Raw genomic sequence first — 13,706 nt, forward strand, 5'->3', positions numbered from 1 at the left:
TAATATCATGTGAGCAAAGTGATGAAATTCCACTTACAAACCAATAGAACACCTCCAAACTAACTCTTGGTACACCACCTACAACAATAATCCATAAATAACACCAATATCAACTCTATATCCACAAATACAAGTCAAATAATCCAATAACCAACTCAAATAACAAGCCCAAGTTAACCCTTAACTCAAAACCTTAATAGAATCGCACCAAAAACTTACCTAAGCTTCCTTATACCACGGAGAACGTCGATCTCAAGTCGGAAATCCAAATAACTCCAAGAATCAAAGGTAGGAAGCAAAAGAAAATGGAGAAAACCCTTGCAAATGGAGAGAAAAATCGGAAATGAAGAAGGAGATAAGGTATGGTATGGCCAACAACTCTCAAAAACCAACTAAATATCTCGCCCATATATACTTACACCGCGGGTACGGTCACACAAGCACCGCGGGTGCGCTAAGCTCACGGCATTCCAACAAAATTCCCATGCACGATGACCGCGGGTGCGGTGCTTACACTGTCGCGGGTGCGGTCTTCACCGCGGGTGAGGTCCTTGCACTGCCGCGGGTGCGGTGATGCCACGGCCTTCCAAAACCAAAATGATGAATAGTACACCGCGGGGGCACTCCTCTAAGAGCGCGGGTGCACTCTTGCTTCGGTAATGAACAATACTCAACCAATTAAAATCGAACCGAAACACTAAAACGAACAATCAACAACATCTAATACCTCAAGATAACAATAACCAATAATACTATGGCCCAAAACACAACTCTAAACATCCAATCACATAACCCAAATAACAAGTAAAGCTTAAACCGTACCGTACACCGGGCTCGGCTATTACAATCTCCCCTCCTTAGAGGAATTTCGTCCGCGAAATTGACGTCACTGCACGAACAACTCAGGATACTTCTCTCTCATTTAAATCTCTGGTTCCCACGTAGCCTCTTCGATCAAATGGTTCCTCCAAAGGACTTTAACGATGCCGATCTCTTTGTTCCTCAGAACTCTAACTGTGCGATCCAAAATCTGGACCGGAATCTCTTGGTACGTCTTATCGAGCAAAACTTGCACAGTGAATGGTCCCAAAATTTGTTTTATATATGAAAGCTCGATTTGAATATCGCAAGTGCACGATAGTCAAGTTATAATAAACGTACGTGAATACGAGTATCGATCCACAGGGACTGTGTTACAATAATTTTTTATTCTCAATTAAAATTTCTTTAGCAACGATAAAGTGGTTTGGTAATTAAACTAATGTAAATCAAATAACTAAAAGAATTAAAGCGCAAAGAGAATGTATGCAATAATGCAATGATTAAGTTGGATTAAATCAAATGAAAGATGACTTTGTTGGGAATTATCAGTTCACCTACCACTCGTGTTTTAATAATTACCCTCGACTCTTACTCGTGCATTCGACGGAATTCCCTAGACTAATCAATATACTCTGTCGAGCTATATTAACACTAATCATAAACATGCAGTAATCAAGTGTCCTCAATTATTTAACAGTTTAAGATCGCCTTACGTTCTATGGAATCCTCTAGCTTTTATCCGGGTGAACTATCACTATCGACACGTACCCAATTCCGTATGTCTACTAAAATTGTAAGTCCGTGGTTTATACTATGCGATCCTATTGTTAATTAGTCTGTCGACATCGTTAACAACATGCAATAATCAAAGGAAGAAAGCAAGGCTTCGCTTGAAACAAGAAATAACAATAGCATAAACAAATCACTTGTAAAAACGTCAAGAAATAATGTTAAACAACGAGTACGGGTAGAATCCCCTCAAATCCCAACAAATCTAGAGTTTAGCCAACCAAATTCATACTAGAAATCAACAATCTATGCAAGAGAATAAAATACTGAATAATAAAATACTAAATATGACGATGGAAGATGGCTGCGACGCTTGGAATTCTCGAGTTCTTCGAAAGTATTCCTTACTCCTAGTCTTCTTTTCCAGAAAAATGATGAAAATATGATGAATAATCCTCAAAGAGGCGCCCAATCTCGTGTATTAGGTTAGTGGTCTTGGATAGAGTCCATGAAAATAGAAACAAATCTCGCAGAATCTTGCTGGATCGCGTGACTCGCTAGGGCGGTAGGTTTTGACCGCTGGGGCGAGTGACTCTCGAATAAAAACTTTGAGCCTTCTCTCTAGTCTCGCTGGGGCGGCCACTTTTGACCGCCCGAGCGAGAGATCTTCTGTTAAATTCTCTTGTCCAGGCTAGCAGTCTCGCTGGGGCGGTCAGTTTTAACCTCCCTAGCGAGAGGTCTTCTTTTCGATATCCTCGGTAAGACTAGAATGCTCGCTGGGGCGGTCAGGTTTGACCGCCCTAGCGAGGCTTCTTCGTTGTTGTGCCCATTTTCTGCCATATTTGGTTCCATTCCTACAAAATACCACAAAACACACGAGATCAGTCATATGCTAAATAATGCAAACAAAATGCAAGAATAAACTAAAACAAACTAATATGATGTATGAATGAGACTCGAAACCAACACTAAAAACACGTAAAAACGAGTCCTATCAACCCCCTCATACTAACCTTTTGCTCGCCCTCGAGTAAAATAGGTTAAAGCACGAGATTCTAAACAGACAAAATAAAAACGAAATAACCAACACAAGAAAAAGTTAATGGTGAGTTAACAACTTTATGTTCATGCCTCAGTAAATTTTTTCACATCATAATCAAGTCATTTCACAAATAAATACTCTTTCTCATCTACAAATAAGTCTTGGCACTAATTCGATCGTGTGTGTGTGTCATGGTGGGTCTAGTCATTCGTACGTCAAATAGATCAATCGTCAAGTTATGCAAGTCACTCAATTAACACTTCAATATAAATCTCACTAGCATGCATCCCCGTGTCCCTTCATCACTAACCATCATTTTGAACTTTAGTTAATTTTTAAGTGCATAGACGGGTGTCGAAAGGAAAGAAAATGAGCTCAAGTGGCGAAAAGTTGGGAGTACATCGATCATTTTCATTGTGCAATTGTCAAGACTGTGCGTCTGACTTCCTCGACTCCTTACATCTCCAACTTTTAGCCTAGGAATAGAATTTCATTCCTTTTATTTTCGGCTCCCCCTCACCTTACATCTCCTTTTTTTCCAAAGTTCTTTTTACAAGAACTTTGTTATTTCAACATTTTGATGCACAATTTTCACACATGTACTCCCTAGGCTAAGAATATATCTTTTTGGATTATAGCTGGTTAGGAGTACTATATTTGAATTCAGGGTATTGACAAGGGGGCATATGGGCAGTTCAAGCTCAGTCAAATGCTATCATGCACGATCTCAATCAGTGACTTATTTCCACGGGTTTTCATGCTAAATCAATTCATACGTGATGTCTTTCAAGTTAACCAACAAGAATTTCAAATTTTACCATTATTCCTACAAAATTCTAGGCCCCACACATATGTGCTAAAAAAGTTCAAAATTTGCACCAAAACTCATGTTTCAACAATCCAGAGTATCATTCATGCATTGACCCAATCAATATTTCTCAAAGCAACATCATCATCGGCTCATAAATCATGTCAACTCACCATAAACGACTCACAATCTAACAACGAAAATACAACGACTTAAAAACCCAAATAACAAACTAAATAACTAAACAAGCAAACAAAACAAACTACCCGACCCCCTCATACTAGAGTTGTGCAATGCCCTCATCGCACAACACGAAACAGACACGAAAAACAATAACAACTTATGAATTCAAATGCCAAAATAGCAAATGCAAAAGAAAAGAAAGGGGAAACAGTGAACTCCCCTGATCAAAACTCCTCCTCCTCATCATGCTCAGGTGGTGGATTGCCCTCGTCAGCTGCAGGCGGCATAGGATACGTGTAATGGAAGTGGAAAGGTGGCGGGTATGCTGGAACAGGCGGCCGGCCGGAAGTGTCTAAGCCCAAGTGAGTCGAGATGCCCTGCGCCAAGTACTCGATGTTCAGAGTGTGGGCTTGGTCGATGGCCTGATAATGAGTCTGGTAGGTGGCCCAAGCGCCCAACTCGTCGACTCGGTCTCGAATGGCACGGCGGCGTGGCTGCGGTGGTGGTGGATGTCCGAAGACCGGAGGTGGTGGAGCGGCTTGCACGTGACCGTAAAATACATCAGCGGGCAGCTCATCCCGTCTCTTCGCGTACTTGGAGGTATGAAGAGCCTCATCGATGGCTCTCAGTGGCGGTAGCCACTCATCATCGTGCGCGAAAATCACACCCGCGCGGGCACATAGCTCAGTCACGATAGTGGGGAAATAAAAGGCTAAATTGTTGCAATTGATACAGATAGTCAGCTGCCCGAATATGAGTTTGCCCACATCAATAGGCATCCCGGTATAGATCGCATAAAGAACCACCGCCCTATCCCGCTGTACATCACTCGTATGCCCTACCGGCATCAATCTCTTCGATAGAAAGGCATACCAAAGTGCCGCCTCCACCTTCAAAAATTTCTCAAGAAACACCGTATACGTTCCCGGCTGCTTCCACGTAGTGCCCGGATAACACAATGTGTGAATGATCAGATCGTAATCCGGATTCAGCACCCAAGCCTGGAATACCGAATCATCCACTGCCGGTAAACCCAACAAATCATTTATCGTTTTAGGATTATATGGGACTTGACGTCCCCTCACCCTAGCCTTATTTTCAGTCCCTTCCGGGGCGTTATCGTAAAACTCACGTACAACCGGCACCACAGCCGCATTCGGTTGTGCTAAAAAATTCGTCCACCCTCGTCCTGCAACCTGGAACTCCTCAAAAATATTATCTAAAATCCACGAAGTACATCCCCTCTCAGGGATTGGTTTTCTATGGAGTTTAGCTTGCTCAAATCGCTCCCTAGCCCTGTCATTCACAAATATAGAGGGGGTGGATCGAGAACTAGAGGCACCGCGGGTTACCTTCGAGCGTTTGGAAGCCATGGTAAGAGTAGAGTGCACAAGTAATATGAAGTCGCCGGAAAATTTGGAAGCTCGCCGGAAAATTTTGGAAGATCACCGGAACGTGAAGAGGCGGCGGCGTGGGTGGTGGAGAGGCGGCGGCGTGGGTGGTGGTCGGAGAGTGTAGATCTGGCCGGGAAAATCGCGTCTTGGGCTTTGCAACAATGGAGATTCACAAATATACCTGTAAATTGGCAAGAAACCACGTCAATCGCTTCAGATCTGGAGTGGAGGGGCAAAAATTTGAGAGAAAAGTGTAGGTTTTGCGAGTGGGAGAAGAGAGAAGGGAGGGCGCAGCTTTTAAACATTCGCGACTCGCTAGGGCGGTCAAAAGTGTCCGCCCTAGCGAGAGTCTGTCTGCCCGAAAATTACGAGTGCTCGCTGGGGCGGACAAAAGTGTCCGCCCTAGCGGGGGACCCTCGGTTTTAAAAATTTTAAAAAGACGCGAGTGTTCGTTAGGGCGGTCAGTTTTGACCGCCCGAGCGAGACATCCTCGACTAAAATTATTTTGAAAAGTTGTAACACTCGCGGGGGCGGTCAAGTTTGGCCGCCCTAGCGAGGGATTTTCGGGAAAAAATGTTTTTGAAAATTTCGATTCCTCGCTGGGGCGGACAAAAGTGTCCGCCCTAGCGATGCATGCTCGGCCAAAAATCCATTAAAAATTTCAACCTCTCGCTGGGGCGGTTAAAATGAACCGCCCTAGCGAGGTATTTTCGAAAGCATTTTGAAAAAAAAAAAAAAAAATTTTAATGCAAATGCCATGCAATTATCTAAATGCAAATGATGCAATTAATTAACTAACGAAAAAGAATAAAATAAGGAGTAGAAGTAGTTCTCAATTTATAGTCTAGAGCTCGACTTTTCACCCATGTCCTTAACGACTGTCTTGGAGCCGAGTGACTCCAATTTGTGGCTCAATCGTGCCACCAATATAGTGCTTTAATCTTTGGGCGTTCACAGTAAACGTTCCTTCCTTGCCGTCATGCAACACCACTGCACCTGATGGGAACACCTCGGCTATAACGAATGGTCCTGACCATCTTGACTTCAGCTTGCCCGGAAAGAGTCGTAAGCGAGAGTTGTATAACAACACCGCTTCACCCACTTTGAATTCTCTTCTTACAATGTGTTTATCATGGGCTCTTTTGGTGCGTTCCTTGTAAGATAGGGCAAGATCATACGCTGTACCTCGGAACTCATCCAACTGACTCAACTGCAACAGTCGTTTTTCACCTGCAAGAGAAAAATCAAAGTTCAGTGCCTTGGTCGCCCAATATGCTCTATGCTCTAATTCTACGGGTAGATGACATGCTTTACCAAAAAGTAACCTATATGGTGTAGTGCCTATAGGTGTTTTGAACGCAGTACGATAAGCCCACAAAGCATCATCTAACCGAATGGACCAGTCCTTTCGATTCACATTAACCGTCTTTTCTAAAATCCTCTTAATCTCTCGATTGGACACTTCAACTTGTCCACTAGTCTGAGGGTGGTATGGAGTGGAAACTTTGTGGGTGACACCATATTTGCCCATCAGTTTATCAAAAATTTTGTTGCAAAAATGGGTGCCACCATCACTTATGATTGCACGTGGTGTACCGAATCGATTAAAAATGTGTTTTTTCAAAAATTTTAACACCACTTGTGCATCATTCGTGGCACAAGCCTCCGCCTCCACCCATTTAGATACATACTCCACTGCCACCAAAATAAATTTCTTTGTAAAAGACGCAGGAAAAGGACCCATAAAATCAATCCCCCACACATCAAATATTTCACACTCAATAATGTTATTCAAAGGCATCTCATGACGGTTAGAAATATTACCTGTGCGTTGGCATCTATCACAATTGAGAACATACAAACGAGCATCTTTAAAAAGAGTCGGCCAATAGAAGCCACATTCGAGTACCTTAGATGCCGTCCGTATGGGTCCAAAGTGACCACCTACCTCACGGTCATGGCAGTGGTTCAGAATTTGACTGGTTTCCTCCTCCGCTACACATCTCCTTATCATGGCATCTTGTTCTTCCTTTGACCCAGCACCGCACCAACAGCTGTATCACTAGCATCGCACATCACCTCAAACGGTAACTCCCAATCAGGGGCAGTCAGAACAGGTGCTGTCACCAAGCTCTTCTTGAGTACTTCGAATGCCCGCATGGCCTAGGAAACTTCGAACTCCCTTTATCGATGAAGGTGGTGGTAGATTTTTGATCACTTCCACCTTGGACTTGTCGACCTCGATTCCATTCTCCGATACTTTGTGTCCTAACACAATCCCCTCTTGCACCATGAAGTGACATTTCTCCCAATTTAACACCAAATTGCTCTCTTCACATCTAATGAGCACCAAATTCAAATTTTTTAAACATTCATCAAATGAAGAGCCAAAAATAGAGAAATCATCCATAAAAACTTCAAGAAAATTCTCAATCATGTCATGAAAAATAGCGGTCATGCATCTTTGAAATGTAGCAGGTGCATTGCATAGACCAAAGGGCATACGCCTAAACGCAAAAGTACCATAAGGGCAAGTGAAAGTAGTTTTCTCTTGGTCCTCGGGTGCAATTGTGATTTGGTTGTATCCCGAATATCCATCCAAAAAACAGTAAAATTCATGACCGGCTAATCGTTCAATCATTTGATCAATAAATGGCAAGGGGAAGTGATCTTTACGGGTTGCATCATTTAATTTCCTATAATCCATGCACACACGCCAACCCGTAACGATTCTAGTGGGAATCAACTCATTTTTTTCATTGGTAATAACAGTAATCCCACCCTTTTTAGGCACACATTGTACAGGACTTACCCACGCACTATCAGGAGATAGGATAGATAATACCTGCGTCCAGAAGTTTGATCGTTTCAGCTTTTACTACCTCTTGCATCTTTGGATTGAGTCTCCTTTGTGGTTGTGCTAGAGGTGAGTACTTATCCTCCATTAGGATTTTGTGCATGCAGATCGAAGGACTTATCCCCTTGATGTCCGAAACTTTCCAAGCGAATGCTCCTCTATGCTCCTTAAGGACTCCCAAGAGCTTACTCTCCATATCATCTGTCAAAGAAGAGGAAATAATAACAGGCAGTTTATTATTTTCTCCTAAATATACGTACTTGAGATGTGGAGGTAGTGGTTTGAGCTCCAAAGTAGGTGGCTCCTCTAGGCTTGACTTTTGAGGCATTAAATCTTTTCTATCCCCCAATTCCTCTAGTCGAAGCCTCACTTGCTTTCTCCAAGGTGGAATGTCATTCAAATGAGCTACCATCTCCATCCTTTCCTCGTCCAGCTCGTCCTCCTGTTTTTCAGTAGTGAGAGTAGCCTCCAATGGCTCTTGCAATCCATCCTGCACAAAATCACAAACAAGAGAGTCTAAGACATCAACGCGAAAACAACTATCATCGTGCATTGTGTGCTTGAGAGTATTAAAGACATCAAAAATAATTTCTTCTTCTCCAACTCTCAGTCTCAATTTTCCCTCGTCAACATCGATCAGTGCTTTCCCTGTAGCCAGAAATGGTCTTCCTAGGATTAAAGGCATCTCCAAATCTTCCTCCATATCAAGTACTACAAAATCTGCAGGAAAAATAAACTTATCCACTTTCACCAAAACATCTTCGATAATCCCACGTGGATACTTGACAGATCTGTCAGCCAGCTGCAATGACATCCTAGTTGGCTTGGGTTCACCCAATCCCAGTCTCCTAAACACAGAATAAGGCATCAAATTAATACTCGCACCAAGATCACATAGAGCTTTATGAAAATTAATATCACCAATAATGCAAGGTATAGAGAAACTCCCTGGATCTTTTTGCTTAGGAGGCATCCTGTTTTGAACTAAAGCGGAGCAATTTTCAGTCAAGTTCACAGTCATATGATCTTCTAGCTTCCGCTTGTTTGCTAAGATATCTTTCAAGAATTTTGCATAACTTGGCATATTCAGTAAAGCATCAGCAAAAAGAATGTTAATATGCAATTTTTTGAATATCTCAAGAAATTTACCAAATTGTGCATCTAACTTAGCTTTTTTCAGTGCTGCAGGAAAAGGTGGGGGGATAACAATTTTACTCGGTGCAATAGGTGTAAAAGTAGTGTTAGAAGACTTACCTCCTTGTTGTTCCACCTCATCCTCACCTTGCTTGTTCTTTTCCTCCTTAGACTCAAGTGCCTTTCCACTGCGCAACTCCACAGCTTTCACATGCTCTCTCGGGTTAGTCTCCGTGTTGCTTGGCAAAGTTCCTTGCTCCCTATTAGCAATTAACTTAGCCAATTGTCCAATTTGATTCTCTAACCCTTTTATGGATGCATCCTGATTCTGAAATCTCGTCTCGGTTGCAGAAATAAATTTAGTCATCATTTGCTCTAAATTTGACTTCTCCTCCCTAGGCGGTTCTGGCTTGAATCCTTGGTGCATCCCATGTGGTGGACCTCTTTGTTGGCGGTTTTGGTTGTTTTGACCTCCCCACGAAAAGTTTGGGTGATTCCTCCATCCCGGATTATAGGAGTTTGAATAAGGGTCATTTCTAGGACGTTTCTGGAATCCCACGTGTTTTGCTCCCTCAGGTACATAGAATGGATTGCCATCTTGGCAATCTTGCACGTCATGCTCACCTCCACACTTATCACAGAAAATCTCTTGCAGACGCATAGCCGATCCACTCGCACTCATCCCATCAATCTTTCTGTTCAAAGCCTCTAACTGTGCTGACACCGCAGACAAATCAGTAACTTGATTAACTCCAGCACCTCGTTTCTGCCTATCAGAATGAGGGTGATAGCTACTAGCAGCCATCTCCTCCAATAATTCATATCCTTCCTCAGCCGTTTTTCTCAACAAGTTACCACAGGCAGCAGCATCTATCATGGTACGGTTAGGAGTAAGCAGACCGTAATAAAAAGTTTGAACCACTAACCCAAGAGGTAGCTCATGGTGTGGACATCTCCTCAACAAATCCTTGTATCGCTCCCACGCCTCGTAAAGTGACTCAAGCTCATATTGAGCAAAAGTAGTAATGTCAGCTCTAAATTTCATAGTCTTCGACGGAGGAAAGTACTTGGTCAGGAATGCCTTTGCCATATCTTCCCACGTAGTGATAGACCCTACAGGTAAACAGTTTAACCAAGACTTAGCTTTGTCTCTTAGTGAAAATGGAAATAAACGCAAACGAACAGCATCATCAGATACGCCATTAAATTTAAATGTATCACAAATTTCAAGAAAGTCAGCTATATGAGAATTAGGGTCATCAAGTGCACTTCCCCCAAATTGAACAGTGTTTTGGATCATCTGAATGATAGCTGGCTTGATCTCGAATTGATTCGCACGGATGATTGGCCTTACGATGCTTGGACGTGCTCCATCAAGAGATGGCTGTGCATAATCCATCATCGGTACACGGCGTGGCATCTCAATCCGTCTCTCATTTTGGCGCTCCTCCTCCTGCTCTTGTTCGTGCCTCTCCATTTGTTCCTTGAGTCTTTGCTGTTGTCTTCGGCGTCTAGCAGTGCGTTCGATCTCAGGGTCAAACGGCTCAAGCTTAGACTCGAATGATCTTCGCATGCACCTCAAGAGAATTCTGCAATAGAATGAGAGTATCAAATAACAATAAAATTAAGAATACTAAAGAATTTAAATGAGAAATAAGAAAATTATGAATCAACAGTCCCCGGCAACGGCACCAAAAACTTGATCGAGCAAAACTTGCACAGTGAATAGTCCCAAAATTTGTTTTATAAATGAAAGCTCGATTTAAAATATCGCAAGTGCACGATAGTCAAGTTATAATAAACGTACGTGAATACGAGTATCGATCCACAAGGACTGCGTTACAATATTCTTATTTTCACTTAAATTTCTTTAGCAACGATAGATTGAGTTGGTGATTAAACTAAAGTGAATTTAATAACTATAATGATTAAAATGCAAGAATAAATAGTCAAGAAATCAATGATTAAATTGGATGTAAATCAAATGAGAAGCGAATTTGTTGGGAATTATCAGTTCACCTACCACTCGTGTTCAGATAATTATACTCGACTTTTACTCGTGCATTCGACGGAATTCCCTAGACTAATCAATATACTCTGTCGAGCTATATTAACACTAATCATAAACATGCAGTAATCAAGTGTCCTCAATTATTTAACAGTTTAAGATCGCCTTACGTTCTATGGAATCCTCTAGCTTTTATCCGGGTGAACTATCACTATCGACACGTACCCAATTCCGTATGTATACAAAAATTGTAAGTCCGTGGTTTATACTATGCGATCCTATTGTTAATTAGTCTGTCGACATCGTTAACAACATGCAATAATCAAAGGAAGAAAGCTAGGCTTTGCTTGAAACAAGAAATAACAATAGCATAAACAAATCACTTGTAAAAACGTCAAGAAATAATGTTAAACAACGAGTACGGGTAGGATCCCCTCAAATCCCAACAAATCTAGAGTTTAGCCAACCAAATTCATACTAGAAATCAACAATCTATGCAAGAGAATAAAATACTGAATAATAAAATACTAAATATGACGATGGAAGATGGCTGCGACGCTTGGAATTCTCGAGTTCTTTGAAAGTCTTCCTTACTCCTAGTCTTCTTTTCCAGAAAAATGATGAAAATATGATGAATAATCCTCAAAGAGGCGCCCAATCTCGTGTATTAGGTTAGTGGTCTTGGATAGAGTCCATGAAAATAGAAACAAATCTCGCAGAATCTTGCTGGATCGCGTGACTCGCTAGGGCGGTAGGTTTTGACCGCTGGGGCGAGTGACTCTCGAATAAAAACTTTGAGCCTTCTCTCTAGTCTCGCTGGGGCGGCCACTTTTGACCGCCCGAGCGAGAGATCTTCTGTTAAATTCTCTTGTCCAGGCTAGCAGTCTCGCTGGGGCGGTCAGTTTTAACCGCCCTAGCGAGAGGTCTTCTGTTCGATATCCTCGGTAAGACTAGAATGCTCGCTGGGGCGGTCAGGTTTGACCGCCCTAGCGAGGCTTCTTCGTTGTTGTGCCCATTTTCTGCCATATTTGGTTCCATTCCTACAAAATACCACAAAACACACGAGATCAGTCATATGCTAAATAATGCAAACAAAATGCAAGAATAAACTAAAACAAACTAATATGATGTATGAATGCGACTCGAAACCAACACTAAAAACACGTAAAAACGAGTCCTATCAACGTCAAATTCGGCGTCAAGTCCAATGGCTCGTGGCGAAGAACATGGGAAGGATCTGTAATATACTTCCTGAGCATCGATACGTGAAACACATTATGGACTCTGTCAAGATCGGGCGGTAGGGCTAATCTGTAGGCTCGGTCACCAACTCTGTCCAATATCTCGAATGGACCAATGAATCTTGGACTCAATTTGCCCTTCTTGCCAAATCTCATCACACCCTTGAGAGGTGCAATCTTCAGAAATACATGATCGCCTACCTCGAACTGCAAAGGTCTACGACGAACATCTGCATAGCTCTTCTGCCTCGACTGAGCAGTCTTCATCCTCTCTCTGATAACTGCAACAACATCGGCAGTCTGCTGGACCAACTCGGGACCCAACATCTTCCTCTCACCAACCTCATCCCAAAACAAAGGGGATCTGCACTTCCTGCCATAAAGAGCCTCATACGGTGCCATGCCAATCGTCGCCTGGTAACTGTTATTGTACGTGAACTCCACAAGTGGCAATTTAGAATCCCAGCTACCAGAATAATCAATAGTACAAGCTCTGAGCATATCCTCAAGAATCTGAATGACTCTCTCTGATTGACCGTCGCTTTGAGGGTGATAAGCTGTACTTAAAGCTAATCGAGAACCCATAGCTCTATGAAAACTCTTCCAGAACTCTGATGTAAATCTAGGGTCACGATCAGACACAATCGACACTGGCACACCATGAAGTCTAACAATCTCTGCAATGTAGTCCTCGGCATACTGATTCATGGAGTACGTCGTCTTGACTGGAAGAAAATGAGCTGACTTGGTCAATCTATCAACGATAACCCAAATGGAATTGAAACCTCCATGCGTCCTGGGCAGACCAGTCACGAAATCCATAGTGATATGCTCCCACTTCCACTGAGGAATCGGCAAAGAAAGCAATGTCCCAGCAGGTCTCTGATGCTCAATCTTCACCTGCTGACAAGTAAGGCACTGAGAAATGAACAAAGCAATATCTTTCTTCATACCTGGCCACCAATAGAGCCGATGAAGATCCTGATACATCTTCGTACTGCCTGGATGAATAGAATATGGCGCGGTATGAGCCTCTGTCAAAATGTCTCGACGAATATCATCACCTGAAGGAACACAAATACGGCCTCTGAAAGTCACCAAACCATCACCATTCGAACCAAACTCTGAGTTACCTCTAACCTCGGCTCTAGCTCTCAACTCTGTCAACTGAACATCAGTCGACTGCTCTCTACGGATCCTGTCCGTCAAAGTAGATCGAATAACCAACGCTGAAAGACGAGCAATGGTACCTGAAATCACCAGATCAATCTCCTCTCTCTGCAAATCCATCAACAATGGCCTCTGAATCAAAGAACTCAATGAAGCACTCGACTTGCGGCTCAAAGCATCAGCCACAACGTTCGCTTTTCCCGGATGGTAACTGATAGTCACATCGTAATCCTTGACAAGCTCTAACCACCTCCTCTGCCGCATGTTGAGCTCTTTCTGGGAAAACAGATACTTCAAACTCTTGTGGTCTGTGAAGAT

General features: G+C 42.6%; 1 non-coding gene across 1 annotated transcript; it reads left to right on the plus strand.

Annotated features, from left to right (window-relative positions):
• The first annotated feature begins 9,904 nt into the window (after positions 1-9,904).
• LOC140810987 (small nucleolar RNA R71) lies at positions 9,905-10,011 on the plus strand. Its single transcript, XR_012113382.1, has one exon. It is a non-coding gene; the product is annotated as a small nucleolar RNA R71 (small nucleolar RNA).
• Positions 10,012-13,706: the final 3,695 nt, after the last annotated feature.

Source organism: Primulina eburnea, chromosome 13 (assembly GCF_022965805.1).
Source record: "Primulina eburnea isolate SZY01 chromosome 13, ASM2296580v1, whole genome shotgun sequence".
Classification (NCBI taxonomy): domain Eukaryota; kingdom Viridiplantae; phylum Streptophyta; class Magnoliopsida; order Lamiales; family Gesneriaceae; genus Primulina; species Primulina eburnea.